The sequence below is a fragment of the Apus apus genome, chromosome 1 (assembly GCF_020740795.1).
Source record: "Apus apus isolate bApuApu2 chromosome 1, bApuApu2.pri.cur, whole genome shotgun sequence".
Taxonomy (NCBI): domain Eukaryota; kingdom Metazoa; phylum Chordata; class Aves; order Apodiformes; family Apodidae; genus Apus; species Apus apus.
The window spans coordinates 11,511,196-11,525,796 of record NC_067282.1 but is presented as its reverse complement, the minus strand read 5'-3'; positions in this window follow the sequence as shown (position 1 = coordinate 11,525,796).

Below are 14,601 nucleotides of genomic sequence, written 5' to 3'. Positions count from 1 at the left end.
TCTAATCACTGTGCCAAAGTGAGCAAGTGAGTGAACAGTTTTATTGGAGAGGAGGAGACATAGCTGAAATGCCAGTTCAATGCCTTCATGGGAACTGTACATGTATAAACGCCATCAATGGTGTGCTTGAGGTAACAGCTCTTTTCTTAAGAAAAGTAATACTTATAAGAGGTCAGGTGGCTGGGGTTGGACGAGGTCTTCTTCAGCTCTGCAGACAGTTGTTCTCCACACCTGCAGGACCATCCCTTTCTTAAACGTTTGCATTATGCATGGGTGCACTGGAGTAATTTTTTCCAGTAGCTCTCTCCCTCCGGGGTTCTGCAGAAAGCTGTGGGGACTGGGTAGCTCTGGGCTGCAACTCTATTTGAGGTTTTTTGTTGTTGTTCAACTCAACTACAGAATTTGCAGATCCTATCTCTAACCTCCCTCCTCAAAGCTTTTGTATTTAGCCTCCTGCAGTGTAAACTGACCCACAACCTGAGGACTCAGCAATACACAAACACAACATGATAATTAAGGAATCTCAAACCTTATCTCTTGATGGGTTTTGCATCATTAACTACTGAATTTTCTTCACCAGTACTAGAAAACTAAAGCTCTAATTCTGTTCTTTTAGTCAGGAAAGAGCCCTGTGCTTTCAATATTAATGCTTTATCGAGGCTTAATTTTATATTGAGCAGCTTATACTTGTTTAGGAAAAGACAAGCAGATCATTGGTTCTTGTAAAACTGCAGCTTGACTGTGAGTTATTAAAAAAAAACAGACTGATGTTCTACACTTCTGCTTCAAGCATATTTTTTTCCAGGAACTTCTGTTGAGTGTGACAGATAACTTTGAACAAAGGCAGTGGAGCTGGCAAGGCAGCTGTTGAGGAGGGGAAGTGGAAGAAGGTTAACATTTGGCACCTCAAGGAATGCAATATTTTACAGTTTCTAGCAATCAGGATTTTTTAATCCTCTGTTTTTGCAAGTAACACCTAAGCTCACTGTAACTAGGAACTCGCTTTGCATGAACTGTCCTCCTTGTTTGTGGATGTCTTTGGTGTAGCTCTGGAGCTGAAAAACAGGATCTATTTTTCATGGGAACTAACAGTTAAACTTCTAAGCTTTTTTTTAAAAAAGCCTTGTCTTCCAAATGTTTCCATGGAATATGTTTTATAATTCTAAAGGGATTAATAGTTTGAGGAATAAAGACTCATGATAGTCCTGCAGCTGGAAATAAGTGTGCATGTGTGTATACAAGCTTCTAAAACGTTTGGCATCTGTTTATCTTCCTCACGTAAGTGGCTGAATATTGAAGGCTTCATATCACAAAATTATGGGCTGCAATTGGGAGGTTTTCATGTAGTCACAGGTGCTATGTGGGCATCCCATCCTACCAATGCTTGGAAGGAGATTTTCTGCTTTTTTTTCTTTTTTCTTTTTCTTTTTTTTTTTTTTTTAAGTTAAAAAGAAAGTGAAGCCTTTTGGGTGAGTTCCAGTTCCTTGGGTTTTGTTTGAAATGAAATCCTGGGGCAGAGGTGATCTGGTCCTTGCTCTGTTTGCCTTTGAGGGCCTCGGGGCAGCCCAGCGGGTGCCTGGTGAGGTGACAGCCTCGTGTCTCAGCCACGGTTCCCACTGAGCTGCTGAAATGTCTCTCTGCTTTTTCCTGCAACTACAAATACCTTGGAGTCTTTCATGCCGGAGGTGAGATCTGAGCACAGGGTCAAGCCATCAAACGGATGGGGGGTGTTGCCTTGAAAGGCTTCACTTCAAAGGAAGATCTGTAGGATTCAAGCCTTGAAGGGATGTGCTGATGCTCAGAAAGTGCTTCAGGCTGAAGTGTTTATTCCTATCTACAGTCATGGCTGGTTGGAGCCTGAAGCCTTAATTCTCTTCTAAGGAAAGTCAGAATCATATATAGGGGCTTCTCTGATGTTTCTCTCTCAGTGCCCAGAGCTCTGCAATACAGATTCAGGGGAAGGGAAAGGAAACCCCCACAGAAATGTTCCCATCCGTGAAAGTCCTCCTTACATCTCCTGTCAGCTTTTAGAATGAAACTTAGCTAGTTGGTGAAGAACTAAACTTCCTGCCAAATGTTGTCTTGCTTATTTGGGACAAAATCTTGGGATGCTTTTTCCCAAGAAATAAAGCCTAGGTTTTGTTGTAAAGTTCAGCTGCTACTTCTGTTGTTCAGCCATAAAAACAAATGCATCCATATTACCATTCATTATGTCCACCAAGACATGGTTCAAAATCATGTTTCCCAAGAAAGCTCCACTGAGCTCTTTTTTTGCACCGGGGATAAACAGAAAGAAGAATGATGTTTCCACAGGTGTCAAAGTCACTCATGGAAAAAAACCAAACAAAACAACAAAAACAACAGAAAACAGAACCTGAATTCCTATGTTGTTCAATCACAGATGTATTTCACCACTGTGCTGCTTTTCTCTTTCACAGAGATCACAGGTTGGCTTTTTTGTATTCCAGACTTCGTTTTCTTTGCTGAGGGGGACATATCATGGGATGTAGCTGAAGAAAAACAACTGTGATATTGTGACTGGCAGGGAAGTTAGGTTGCAAGTTAAATAGTGACTATGCCTAGTTTTTCAATTGCTTCAGTTCAGAGTTGGAATATACCTAAGGCATATGATAAAAGCATGTATGAGCAGATGGAGGTTTTTTCCCAATTGTAGCAGCGGTTCAGGACCAGAAGCCTCATGTCACTAATCCTAACAAAATTTGATGTGTCAAGTGAGAAATGCACATACACACAAAATTGCTGGGAATTCTGATATTCCTAGTGCAGTTCTAAGCAGAAGGAAGAGTTGTCTACATCTAAAGAAATTATATCTCCAAATCCCAATTTGCCACCAAGCCTCAATCCCTTCTGCAGCAGAGGGAAGTGGCACTGTACAGGAGGTAGAAAACAGAAGCTGAGAAAATGGGTAAGTCTGTTTCCTCTCTGTTGAAATCAGCAGCATGTGGATAAGAAAAAATTATTCCTAAACATTATTTCATAACTGACAACGGAGATGTGTTATAGTAGGTTTTATGCAAAGAGAGGCTGTACAGCAGGCTGTATTCAGAAGAGCCTAAATGCTTGGAAGTTTGGGTGAAGGGCAGGATAGAGACAGACTGTTGAGTCCCAAGAAAATTGTATTTGGGAGTCAGGAGTCTCCCCTTGGTGCCTGCTCACTGCTTGGCTTGCAGATCCACCCCTCCTTCCAGCTCTTTACTTAGAAATGCTCTTGTTAAGAAGTTGGTCACAACAGAGATGCAACAGGTCTGAATTGATGTTGCTTGAGACAGGGGATAGAGGGAGAAGTGCTTAGTGTTGGTCCCCTGGGTGAGCTCATGGCTTATGCGCCTGTGGGTCCCTCAGTCTGGAGGCTCTTGGCCACCCATGATCCTGTGGCAGGACCTGGGCAGGGATGTCTTCTGCCTGTCTGGGTGGAGAGCTGAAGAGAGGTGAAGCAACTACAGTCCCTGATGCAGAAAGGTGTGTGTTGGCATAGACAGTGGCTGCACTACACTCCTGTGGTGGGCAGTGGTGTCAGTGGGGGATGCAACCACCCTCTGGGTCATGCCTGGGGTGGCACTAACCCATCTGGACTTCAGCCTTCCAGGTCAAACTCCTGCAGGAGGACAGAGCCTGGCACATACCTTGGTCTGCTGAGCTGCCCATTAGCTCAGCCATGGCTGCAGAGCACAAGAGTGTTACAAGAGTGTGGCCAGATCTAGACTGACAAAAGGGACTTAGGGCCTTCTGGTATTAAGATTTAATTAAAATTTTACATTGTCAAAGGCAACATTTTTGGTCCATTAGCACTGATCTCTCTCAGAAACACATTTTTAATTTTACTCTTCCTTTCAATAGAAAGCTCCTATCAACTGCTGATGGCAGATGGAAGCATTTATGGATAAAGCCTTTCCTTCTCACACTGCTACAGCCCGGCTGGCTGGCTCCTCTTCAGTATCTGTTGGTTTGAGTGGGTTTGTAATTTAATTTCATCTATTTTTTCCCCAATAGTTTCTCCTTGCCAAGGATATCAAATCAGAGAAAGGTGTGGAGTGCATTGCAAGAACCCAGGGAGATGTCCCAAGGTGCCTTGGTACAAGGGAATGCAGGGTGGGATTGATGGGAGACCTGGATGGTGTTTGGAACACTCTCAGCTGGAGACAGACACAGGGCAGAACTAGCAGATGCAGAAAGTTAAAGAAAAACATAATTGTGAAATGGAGTGAAGGGAAGAGATCAGGAGCTTGGAAGGAACATGACAGATGAGCAGGAGGGATGAGCCAAGTAATGTAGTCAGAGAGAAGCTCTTCCCACTCCTGTAACCTGCCTGAACCAAAGAGGTCATAACCCACTAACTAGGACCAGGTGGACTTGTTTGCTCTCAACAGCTCAGCTGAACTTGTTTCAGCTGCTACAAAGGATGAGTTTCAGAGTCTCACCACAGATCTTTTGACAACCAGTTCAGGGGCCTGTCAACAGGTTTTCCACAGCACTCAATGTCTGCAGAGAAGATGCTGAGCAACATCTGAAATTGTGACCAGTTAAGAAGTGTCTGAAAGGGAACTGGAAGCTTTTGAAGATCTGATTTCTGTCCCAGGATGCTTGAAAATCAGTGCTCTGAGACATTAATCCTGTGACTGGCATGGCTCTGGTTTTATCCCAGTGTTACACTGCTGGCTGCAATGGAGTTATTCTTGGTCCTCCCTGCTACAGATGGGAGAGCAAGACCAAGATGTTTCTAAATATTTGGAATTCTTTTTGTAGTAAAAAGTGTTCTCTAAGTGGAAATAACACTAAACCAAAGACTTTTTTTAGAATATCCTGAACATCCTAAGAGTCAGCCACATCTTTTCCTGCCAAGTTCAGGGAGTCTGGTGGGATCAGCCACCCCTCCCAGATGCAGGGACAGTGAATACTGGGAGTCTGAGAGTAGCAGCTGCAGAGGTGGCAAGCTGGGCTCTAGAGGGATGGGTTGATGCTGAGAGGCAACATTATGGGACTAACGCAGCAGCTGCTCTCCCTGAGGAAAGAGATTTGTCAGCAAGTTGAAAACTCCCCACAAGTTTTCTTTGCCGATGCAGCAGAGACTGAGAAGACACAGGAACAACAGGCTGGGGGTGTGAAGGACATAGTGGGACCAGCACTGGATCTTCAGCTTAACCAACTTCTGCCAGCAGAAGAGTGAGTCCATGGCTTATTTTCTACTCCTAGCTTTTAATTCTCTGCTTTCCTCTGTAATGCCTACATTAGGCAAAACAGTGGAGACACAGGCTATTTTTCATGCAGCATTCAGTAGGGCAGAATATAGCTGGTAATTCTAAAGCAGTATCCAGGGGGCTCAGAACATATGAAGATACTCCCAAGCATGCTCTTTCTTTTCATTGTGAGCTGTATCTGGGAAAGGCTTGATGGTGCTGCCACGTGCAAGGCAACATGTATTGGCATTGGGCACCAATGCCAGAGAGACCTTGGCAGTAACAATTAATGTCCGTAAACTGGACACAACAGATGCAGCAGGGATGGTGGCTTCAGCTCATACTTGTCATCTCCCATAGCAGATGTATCCTCAGCCTCTGGTGCTTCCGTGCTGGCATTATCATAGGCACAGTTGCAGGGGGAATGAGGAAAAAACATTATACTCTCACAATTTGAGGTCCTGAACGTGTCCATGGAGTCACTGCCAAGAAGAGTGCTGGTGAGACAGAGCAGTGTGTCTCAGGTGTGACTTGGAGCAATGGTTGCTTTCTTGCATTGCAGTTTGGTCGCGGCTGTCCTGTGCTGCTGTGCACCCACAGCCCTGTCATGGGCTGCTCATTCCTTGATGGAGTTTCTGCCTTTGGAAGGGCCTCTCCAATACTGGAGTTGTCTTTTAAAGCTGTTTTCACATCGTCTGAGCTGAAGAAGACTTTCTTGTTTTCCAATATTATACTGAAATCTAATCTGGTCCTCTAGAACACTTGTAAGTAACACTTCATCATCCCACTGCTCGTGATGTGCAATTTTACAAGGATGGTTTCCTTTCCATTGTGAGGAAGCTGACAAATGGAGCCAGGACGTGTCCTGACCAGGACTTCTGTAGCTCCTCAGAAGTGTGAGTATATCACTGCCACAGAGGAAGGATCATCAGGTGGGACAGGGTGGCTGCTTTATATGAGCTTAAGCCTCAGGGGGAGGGAACATCTATAAAATATGGGCCTGGTCCTAACCGAGTCTCTAGGAACTGCTGGGACGCTCATTGGCTTTGGTAAGGCAGCACCATTGGCTTCACACCTCCCTGGAGGTTCATGTTAATGCAGCACTAAAATCCAGTTCCAAGAGCTAGATTTTCCCAAAGGATAAGCAGCCAGAGAAGCTGAAATTGGCTCCTCCTGACTCTGCAAAAGAGTTGGGGCTAACAGCTGCATTAAAAGCAGCATGGCCAGAAGGTCAAGGGAGGTGATTCTGCCCCTCTGCTCCACTCTCTTGAGACCCCACCTGGAGCACTGTGTCCAGTTATGGGGTCCACAGTATAAGAAGGACATGTAGCTTCTGGAGCAAGTCCAGACAAGGGCTTTGAAGAGGGCTGGAGCATCTCTCCTATGAAGACAGGCTGAGAGAGCTGGGGTTGTTCAGCCTGGAGAAGAGAAGGCCACAAGGAGACGTTATAGCACCTTCCAGTATGTGAAGGGTGCTACAGAAATGCTGGGGAGGGACTTTTTAGAAGGGCTTTTAGTGATAGGACAAGGGGTAATGGTTTCAGACTGGAAGAGGGGAGATTTAGATTAGACATTCAGGAAGAAATTCTTTACTATGAGGGTGGTGAGACACTGGCACAGGTTGCCCAGAGAAGTTGTGAATGCCCAATCCTGGAAGTGTTCAAGGCCAGGTTGGATGAGGTCCTGAGTAACCTGGTCTAGTGGGAGGTGTCCCTGCCCATGCAGGGGGTTGGAACTAGATGATCTTCAAGGTCCCTTCCAACTCAAACCATTTTATGGTTCCATGATAAAACCTCTTGGTTGCTGTCAAAAGCAAGGACTGATGGCTTGACTGTGAAGGGACAGTGGTGGCTTTGCCTGTTAGAACAGAAAGGGGAGCTTGAGGGTCTTGCTGTTTGGCAGATATTTGCCTGAGGAGCAAGAGAAGGTACTCTCCATGCTGGTAAGCCTCAAACAGGTATGGTTTGATTGCAGTGGCATTGACTGAGTCAGGTCAAATGTTCAGACCTTGTGGTAACAGATACATGGGCATTAGAGTGTGCTGGACAGGGAGTCCCTGTGGGCTGGGGTGGCTCTGCAGGTCTGCATGGTTGCTCTGTTTTCCTCCCTGGCTGCCAGTACAGTGGTACTGGACGATGATGGAAAGTCCTCACAGCTCTGAAAAACCTCTTTGCAGTTGTTCTTGGAGGCAGCAAAAGGGGCAGCAGTTGCGATTCAGGTGCAGAATAAGAGTTTCAAATCCTGTACCTCTGGGGCAGGAGGAGAACCCCCTCAAATGTGCTGCCTGTGCTGTCCTCTGCTTCTCTGGGTCTCAGGGCAGCTGAGGAACTCCCATAGGGCTGAAGAGCTGAAGACAGTGCTCACAAAGGGGATGAGGAGGGTGAAGAGAGGGAGAAATGCAACTGTGCTCCTCTCTGTTGGCACCTTTGAGAGTCATCCCTTCAGCATCGAGAGGAGAGGCCAACCAAGCTGCTTTCCAGGACAGCCAGTACCACAGGGGGCAACACTGCTCCTTGGGGAACATGTGCTGAAGCCCTCTGGCATGGGCACAGTGGTGGCAACCAGCCCTGCAGAGCCTGGCTCCCCACCCACAGCGCACCCACAATGAGCAGGACTCACCCAGGGGGGCAGCTGGAGGGACAAGAGCCTGCATGGAAGCACAGGGTCACCCCTTCTCCTCAATGCCAGACAGTGGGCAAGGAGCCCAATGCTCATTAAAACACCCCCAAACATTTTTCCCTGCTTTGAAGCATCCCGGTCCCAAAGTCAAGCCCCGGCTCACTGAGCTGCATCTTCCCAGTTCTTTTGTGCTGCCCTGGGATGAGGCAGAGGTCAGGGTGAAGACAACATAACCTCTCCTGCCCATCAGGGATATCTCTTGCAGTGGCCTCTTTGTTGTTCCAGCCCAGGAAGCTCTTCCATGTTCCAGGCTATAAGACACAGCACGAGGGGTCAAGGCAAGGCCAGAGATCCCAAGAGAAAGAAATGAAAACAAGCTCCTTTAATATAAACTATATGTTTTCTTGTCCCCACTCGCTTTACACGCTGCATTTTTGACTCCTCTCTGACAAGCAGTGTTTATCTGGCAGGGTAGAACTCTCGTAAGCAATGAAGGGTAGCATCAGATTTTTCTGTGCTTTGTTTAATCAGTGTCTTTTGCTTGTGTTTTCCTTTTAATGCGATTGAGCAAACGGCTCAAAAGTAACTGAGGCAAGGCTGCCTCACCCTGCTCCCTTCCCATGTGCCTCCAACTATTTTAAAAGTTTGAGGGAAAATAAAACTTTGAGTCAAGTAAAACATTTCAACTTGCTGATTCAGAAGGGTAAAAGAGAACCCATCTCCAGGAGGCAAAAAAGAAATGAGCTTTTAGCTTCTATCGAAACTTCTGGCTGGCGTTTATGAAAAGTGTTGGATCATGCTAACACAGACTAATACTTAATAATATTTCAAATAATCTCTGTTTACACAGAAGTCCTGTTTTACATGAAAGTCGTTCCTATTAAGTCAGTATCTTTTCCTGGAATAGACCTCTCTTTGGAAAACCAGAAGAAAAGTGCAAAACTGGTTATTTATAGAAGACCATCCAATTCTTCTACCCATCTCAGCCCCAGCGTGGCTGAGGGCAGCAAGCAGGGCAACCATTGCCCCATTGCACTAGCCCTTACCCAACACAAAAACATCCCATTACCTCCCCTTGCCAAAGCAATTATCTTTTCCCAACTCCTTTCCTCTCCCCACTTCCCTTTGATGGTGGCTTGGAGCTGAGCATCCCACCCTGAACCAGCTAAACCAGTAAAAATCTGCTTGGTTGGAAACAAAAAGCTGGTTTTGGAGCCAAAGGGGCTCCTGGCAGCCCTGGCATCTCACCCAGGAATTGCTGTGGCTCTGCCAGAGGCAACCCCTGCCTCCTCAAACCCCATCCCCCAGGTACCATCCTTCACCTGCTTCCCACCATATTTCCTGACCAAACCATAAGGCTGGACCAGCATTATCAGACGGAAGGATCCTGCCAAGCCAGCTTAGCAGGACATGACTCACCCCTGGTGGCTGTGCCAGGTGAAGATGTGTGTCTAGGATGTAAGGGAATGTCCCTGTGGCCCAACAGGAGGGGGCAGCCACTGTGCATGCCACCAGTCCAGGCTTGATCCCTCCCATACAACCACATCCCCATCACCCAGCGCTCCTGGGGCTCACAGGCATCCTCTTTAGTCTGACTGGTGTTTTTAAAAATTATTAGATTCCACCATGAAGCAAGGGATCTGCCTTTACCTGCTGCTCTGGAGTTTCCTAGCAGAAGGTTGGGGAGCTCTGGGTGTGCAGGTGGTGGCTCACCAGCACACGTGGGTGTTTGAGAGCATGAATTCTGCTGGGATGGTGCAGGAGGAGCTTGTGGGGCAGGAGGAGCTGGGCTGTGCCAGTCTGTCCAGTGCCTTTTGTACAGGGTCCCTGGAACGTGCCCAGAGCTGGGCTGTGGTTTCACCCTGAGCAGAGCTGGCTGGAGCTTGCCACACTGGGAAGGGCCAAAAGGCAACTAATATTGCACTGTGGGCAACTGAGTGTCCAGTGCTGGAGTTTGTCCCCTCATCTGCTTTGATGTTTGGGGTGTAACATCCCCGGTGGGGCAGTTTTAGCGTCTGCAGCCAGTTGGTGGTTTGGTACCTGCCTGCTCCTTGGGTGCAGAGGTGCCTCCTGCATCTGGTCTCAGTGGGACAAGGTCTCCCACCCTGTGCCTGGTGTGCAAGGGGTCCCATATGTCTTCAAGGAGTGACACTGCTGGCAGTGAAAAGGAGGGTCCCAAACCCAGGACCTCTCTGGGGTGCTACAGCTCGTCTGCAAGGTCTATTTTTGTGGTTCTGTGAATGAAAACTGAAAGGATTGCTTAAGACAAGCTGAAGGGCTGATCCTCCCTCCAGCTCCCTGGTGACCCAGGGAGGTGCTTTGGGTCAGTCTCAAGGACAGCAAGTAAATCCACTTCAGTGGTGACCTTGCTTCCAGCCCTGCTGGCTGCCCCAAGGCTTCTAGGGGTGCTGGTGGGAGCCAGGACCAGTTCTGTCCCTTACAGGGGACAACACGTATTTAAGGGTCTGGCTCTGAGCACTTCCCTCCCTGCCTCTCCAGGGCACCACAGAAGAAAGTCTCTTTGCCTTGGGGAAATGCTTGGTGATCCTTGGGTGGATTTTTGCCGTGGAAATGTTACATATCATGATGCACTTGCAAATCCCTTTTTGGTTCTGCTCTGTCAGACAATAGATCCCGTGTGTTGCCTATGGCAACATCTCCTGGTTGCAAATAAGTGAGCTTGGACACAAGGGTAGGTTTGCTGGTGGTTATGCAAGAATGGTTGACATAACTATAATTATTAATATTACTTATTAGTAGTAACTGATTATTTGTATTATTTATTATCAGTAGCTCTGGGGGCCTTGCTGCAGCTCGTTTTGGTTTGAGATGCAGCAATGTGCAACTCAGAAGCAGCACCACCCAGACAGCACCTCTGCAAGCCTCAGGGCACAGCAGCCTGGGGACTGAGCTCACAGCAGATCTGATTCTCCCCTCATGCTTAAAGAGCTGCTTTTCTTGGCAGGGATCTGGTGGGAAGAGGCCTGCAGCATCAGTAAGGAATCCTTTTTCCTGGAAAAAATATATATCCGTCAGCAAGTCTGGGGAGTTGGATGGTGCAGCACGTCCCCCATGCTGGGCTGTGTGATGTTCTGCTGGTCTCCAGACACAGCGCTGCCCTGGGAGGCTCCCAGTTACCAGCTCCTGAGCACTGCAGGGGTGCCTGCAGGGTTTTCCAGGACACCATCATGCTGATGGCTCAGCATCATCACCTCTCTTCATCACTTGAAACCAAGACACAGATATATAGATGTATAGATATATATACCTGTCTGCTAGGGGATGTTGCCATTGCCCTGGGGGTTCCTGCTGCAGCAGGGGGGTTGGACTTGATGATCTTCAGAGGTCCCTTCCAACCCCTGTGATTCTGTGATTCATTATGCATGAATTCAGGCTTTTTGTCATGTCAAATTCCATCCTGTTTCTACTATTCCACTCCCCAGAGTAGTTTGGTTCCTCCAAAATGACGTGCTAATCCTTCCTTTTTTGTTGTTGTTTTTGAGTTTTTGTTTGTTTGTTTGTTTTTCCCCTGAAAACTATTACATGTTTATGTTACCACAAATTCATTAGTGTATTTTCTCTTGTGCCACTGGCATTCCCAGAAATGCTAAAGAATGGTCTTTGAGGATTTCCAGGAGTTATTTCCCTTGTAGTCTGAGAAAACCCTTACTAAGACAGAGCCCTGGTATCTGCCTTAGTCTGTTTGCCACCCATCTCAGAGTTTCCTCTCACCAGGTATTAACTTCCCCATTTTAATAATTTCACATGGGACACCATAACAAAAACAAACAAAAGTAAAATAAAGTGCTAATGTGCAGCAAATTCTGACTGATGCCCCTGCCTAGAAAATCAGTTATTCAGGAAAGCTTGCAGAATCCTCTGGCAACAATTCCATTTGGCAGGCCTACTGTAGACCAGTGGAACTATAGCTGCCTGGGGCATCTTTCTTGCTTTTCTTAAATTACTGTTCTCCAGCACTGCTTCTAAACCACCATAGATTAATTTAAAATACTTGCTGCTGAACTTGCAATTTCATGGCCATACCTTCCCTGGCTTCCCTGGGGTGGAGCTGGCCCAGTTCCTTCAATCTGCATGCACTCAGGGTCTGTGAGATTTCCTTCTACTTTAGATGTGGTCATTTCCATACCCTGATGTCCACCATCCATCCTCAGTGTGGCCTGAGATGCATCATCCTTTTTCTTCCCAAAGCCTGACACTGAGCAGCCACCTGATCTGAGGTGGACTCTGCCACACCCCGGGCACACAGAAGTCACATTTCTCTTTTCTCATTTATGACTCACAAATATTTTGGCAGTTGTTTCAATTTCCTTTGCAAGATCTAACACAGCTTGACTTTGGCAGTTCTCATGTTACCCCTGCACTGCCTGACCTTTAACATAAACCTCTCTTTGCTGGTTAATCCCTTTTTCCATCCATTACAGGCTTGTGGTTATTCCTAATATTCTTTTTGTGGTCATTCTTCATCCATTCAAGACTTTGGCCTTTCCCCTGAGAGGTTTCCTCTCTTGCCTGGGATGGGATTGCTTTCTAGATTGTTGTAAATTCAGTCAATTTCCCTGATTAATTCCCTTAATTTCTCAATCTTCCTCTCAGAAAAAGCTGGCAGCAGGCTTCGTTCTCCTTTTTAGTTTAAATTTAAATACCATGAGGGCATTTAATCCATGATATTTTCTATGACAAATTCCTTTATACTGTCGTTACTTCTTAGCAAAGCCAAGGAAAAAAAGTCTTCCCTTCTGTCAGGTTAATGACACTGCAGTGAAGAAACCAGACTGTTGTGTCAATCACATCAAGGTCCTGCAGCTGGGTTGGGGCAATCCCAAGCACAATTACAGTTTGGGTGGAGAATGGTTTGAGAGCAGCCCTGAGGAGAAGGACTTGGGGTGTTGGTTGATGAGAAGCTCAACATGAGTTGGCAATGTGCACTTGCAGCCCAGAAAGCCAACTGTGTCCTGGACTGCATCAAAAGAATGGCCAGCAGGTGAAGGGAGGTGATTCTGCCTCTCTGCTCCACTCTGGTGAGACCCCACCTGCAGCAGAGTGTTCACTTCTGGAGCCCCCAACACAAGAAGGACCTGGAGCTGCTGGAACAAGCCCAGAGAAGGGCCATGAAGATGATCAGAGGCCTGGAGCACCTCTGCTCTGAAGATAGGCTGAGAGAGCTGGGGTTGTTCAGCCTGGAGAAGAGAAGGCTCTGGGGAGATCTTATAGTGGCCTCCCAGTACCTGAAGGGGCTACAGGAAAGCTGGGGAGTAACTTTTTACAAGGGCTTGTGGTGAGACAGCAAGGGCTTGTGGCTTTAAACTGGAAGAGGGTGGATTTAGGTTAGACATTAGGAAGAAATTCTTTAGTGTGAAGGTGGTGAGACACTGGCCCAGGTTGCCCAGGGAAGCTGTGGATGCCTCCTCCCTGGAAGTGTTCAAGGCCAGGCTGGATGGGGCTTGGAGCAGCCTGGTCTACTGGGAGGTGTCCCTGCCCATAGAGAAGGGGTTGGAACTAGATGATCTTCAAGGTCCCTTCCAACCCAAATCATTCTGTGATTCTATGATTGTTACTAGAAGTGTGATGGGAAACTAAGCTATTCTTGAAAGACACCACTGCCCTGCTTGACAGTATCACTCTAGAACAGCACAGAAGTCCCTGTCCATGCCCATGACTGACCCTCATACCAAGAGGAAAGTGCCTACCCTTACATGTTTTTTGAGGCTCCTGTCTCCTTCCTATTGCTGCTGACATCTCCTAGATAATTCCCAACCAAAGCACTGAAGGATGTGATTTCTCCTTCCCAAGCAAGTGTTTGCATTAGACCATGTTTCTGCAGAGCCACTACCAGGTCTGTTTAGTCTTCTCCACCCCTGCTGCAGAGTCACTGTTCCTCACACCAGTTCCCACACACTTCTCCCTGCCTGACCCAAATGTTGGCCTGATCTTCTGCAGACTCACCCTGGAACCTGCCATTAGGAATAGATAGTTTTCTTGATAAAAGGTCAGTCCCTTTGAAAATTATTCTTTTGATTTTCCCTTTCCTTCACCCGAGTCTCAGTCAAACCTCAGCTCATCACACCCTGCTCTACCCCAGACCCCTAATAAAGGTGTCACTTGGAAGTGCCTGTAGGTTCTTGGTTGAAACCTGGGCCCCATCCTCCATCTCAATGCCAAGGAAGACTCCAGACTAGCTTCTCTCTCCACTGGTTCTGGCCTCTGGTTCTCATTGTTTGAAGGTTTGCAAACCTCCCATTCCGTTGAAACAGGCATGTTTTAGGAACATAAGGCTTATGGGTCATTTAAGGCTGAATTCTTTGAAATCTGGGTACAAATGGGATGTCAAATAGCTGCTGCACTGCTGAGGAGCTCTGGGAGCCCAGAGTGTGTCCCACCAATAGATCTCCAGCACAGCGTGATGCCGGAGCTGCTCCTGGGACAGGCCCCAAAACTGTGTTCCCCTCCCCAGGGAGCTGGGGTGAGTCTGTGCATCTGAAAAAATCTCTTAGGACTTTAAGTGCATTTTTCACATGGGAAAAATCTTGCTGCTGGTGAAGGATCCAAGGAGAAAACCGATGGGTGAAGGCTGCCAAGTGCTGGGAAGTGTTTGCTCTAAAGAGGTGTGTGAAATTCCTCTCTAAAACCAAAAGGAACCCGACCCACGGTAATTGGTTTTGGGTCTGAACACATTGACTGGATGAGGAGGCAAGGAGGCTTGTAGTAAAGAGGCTATGTAATAAAATAAAGAGTTCACAAGTGCATCCCAGTTCCCATGAACACATCA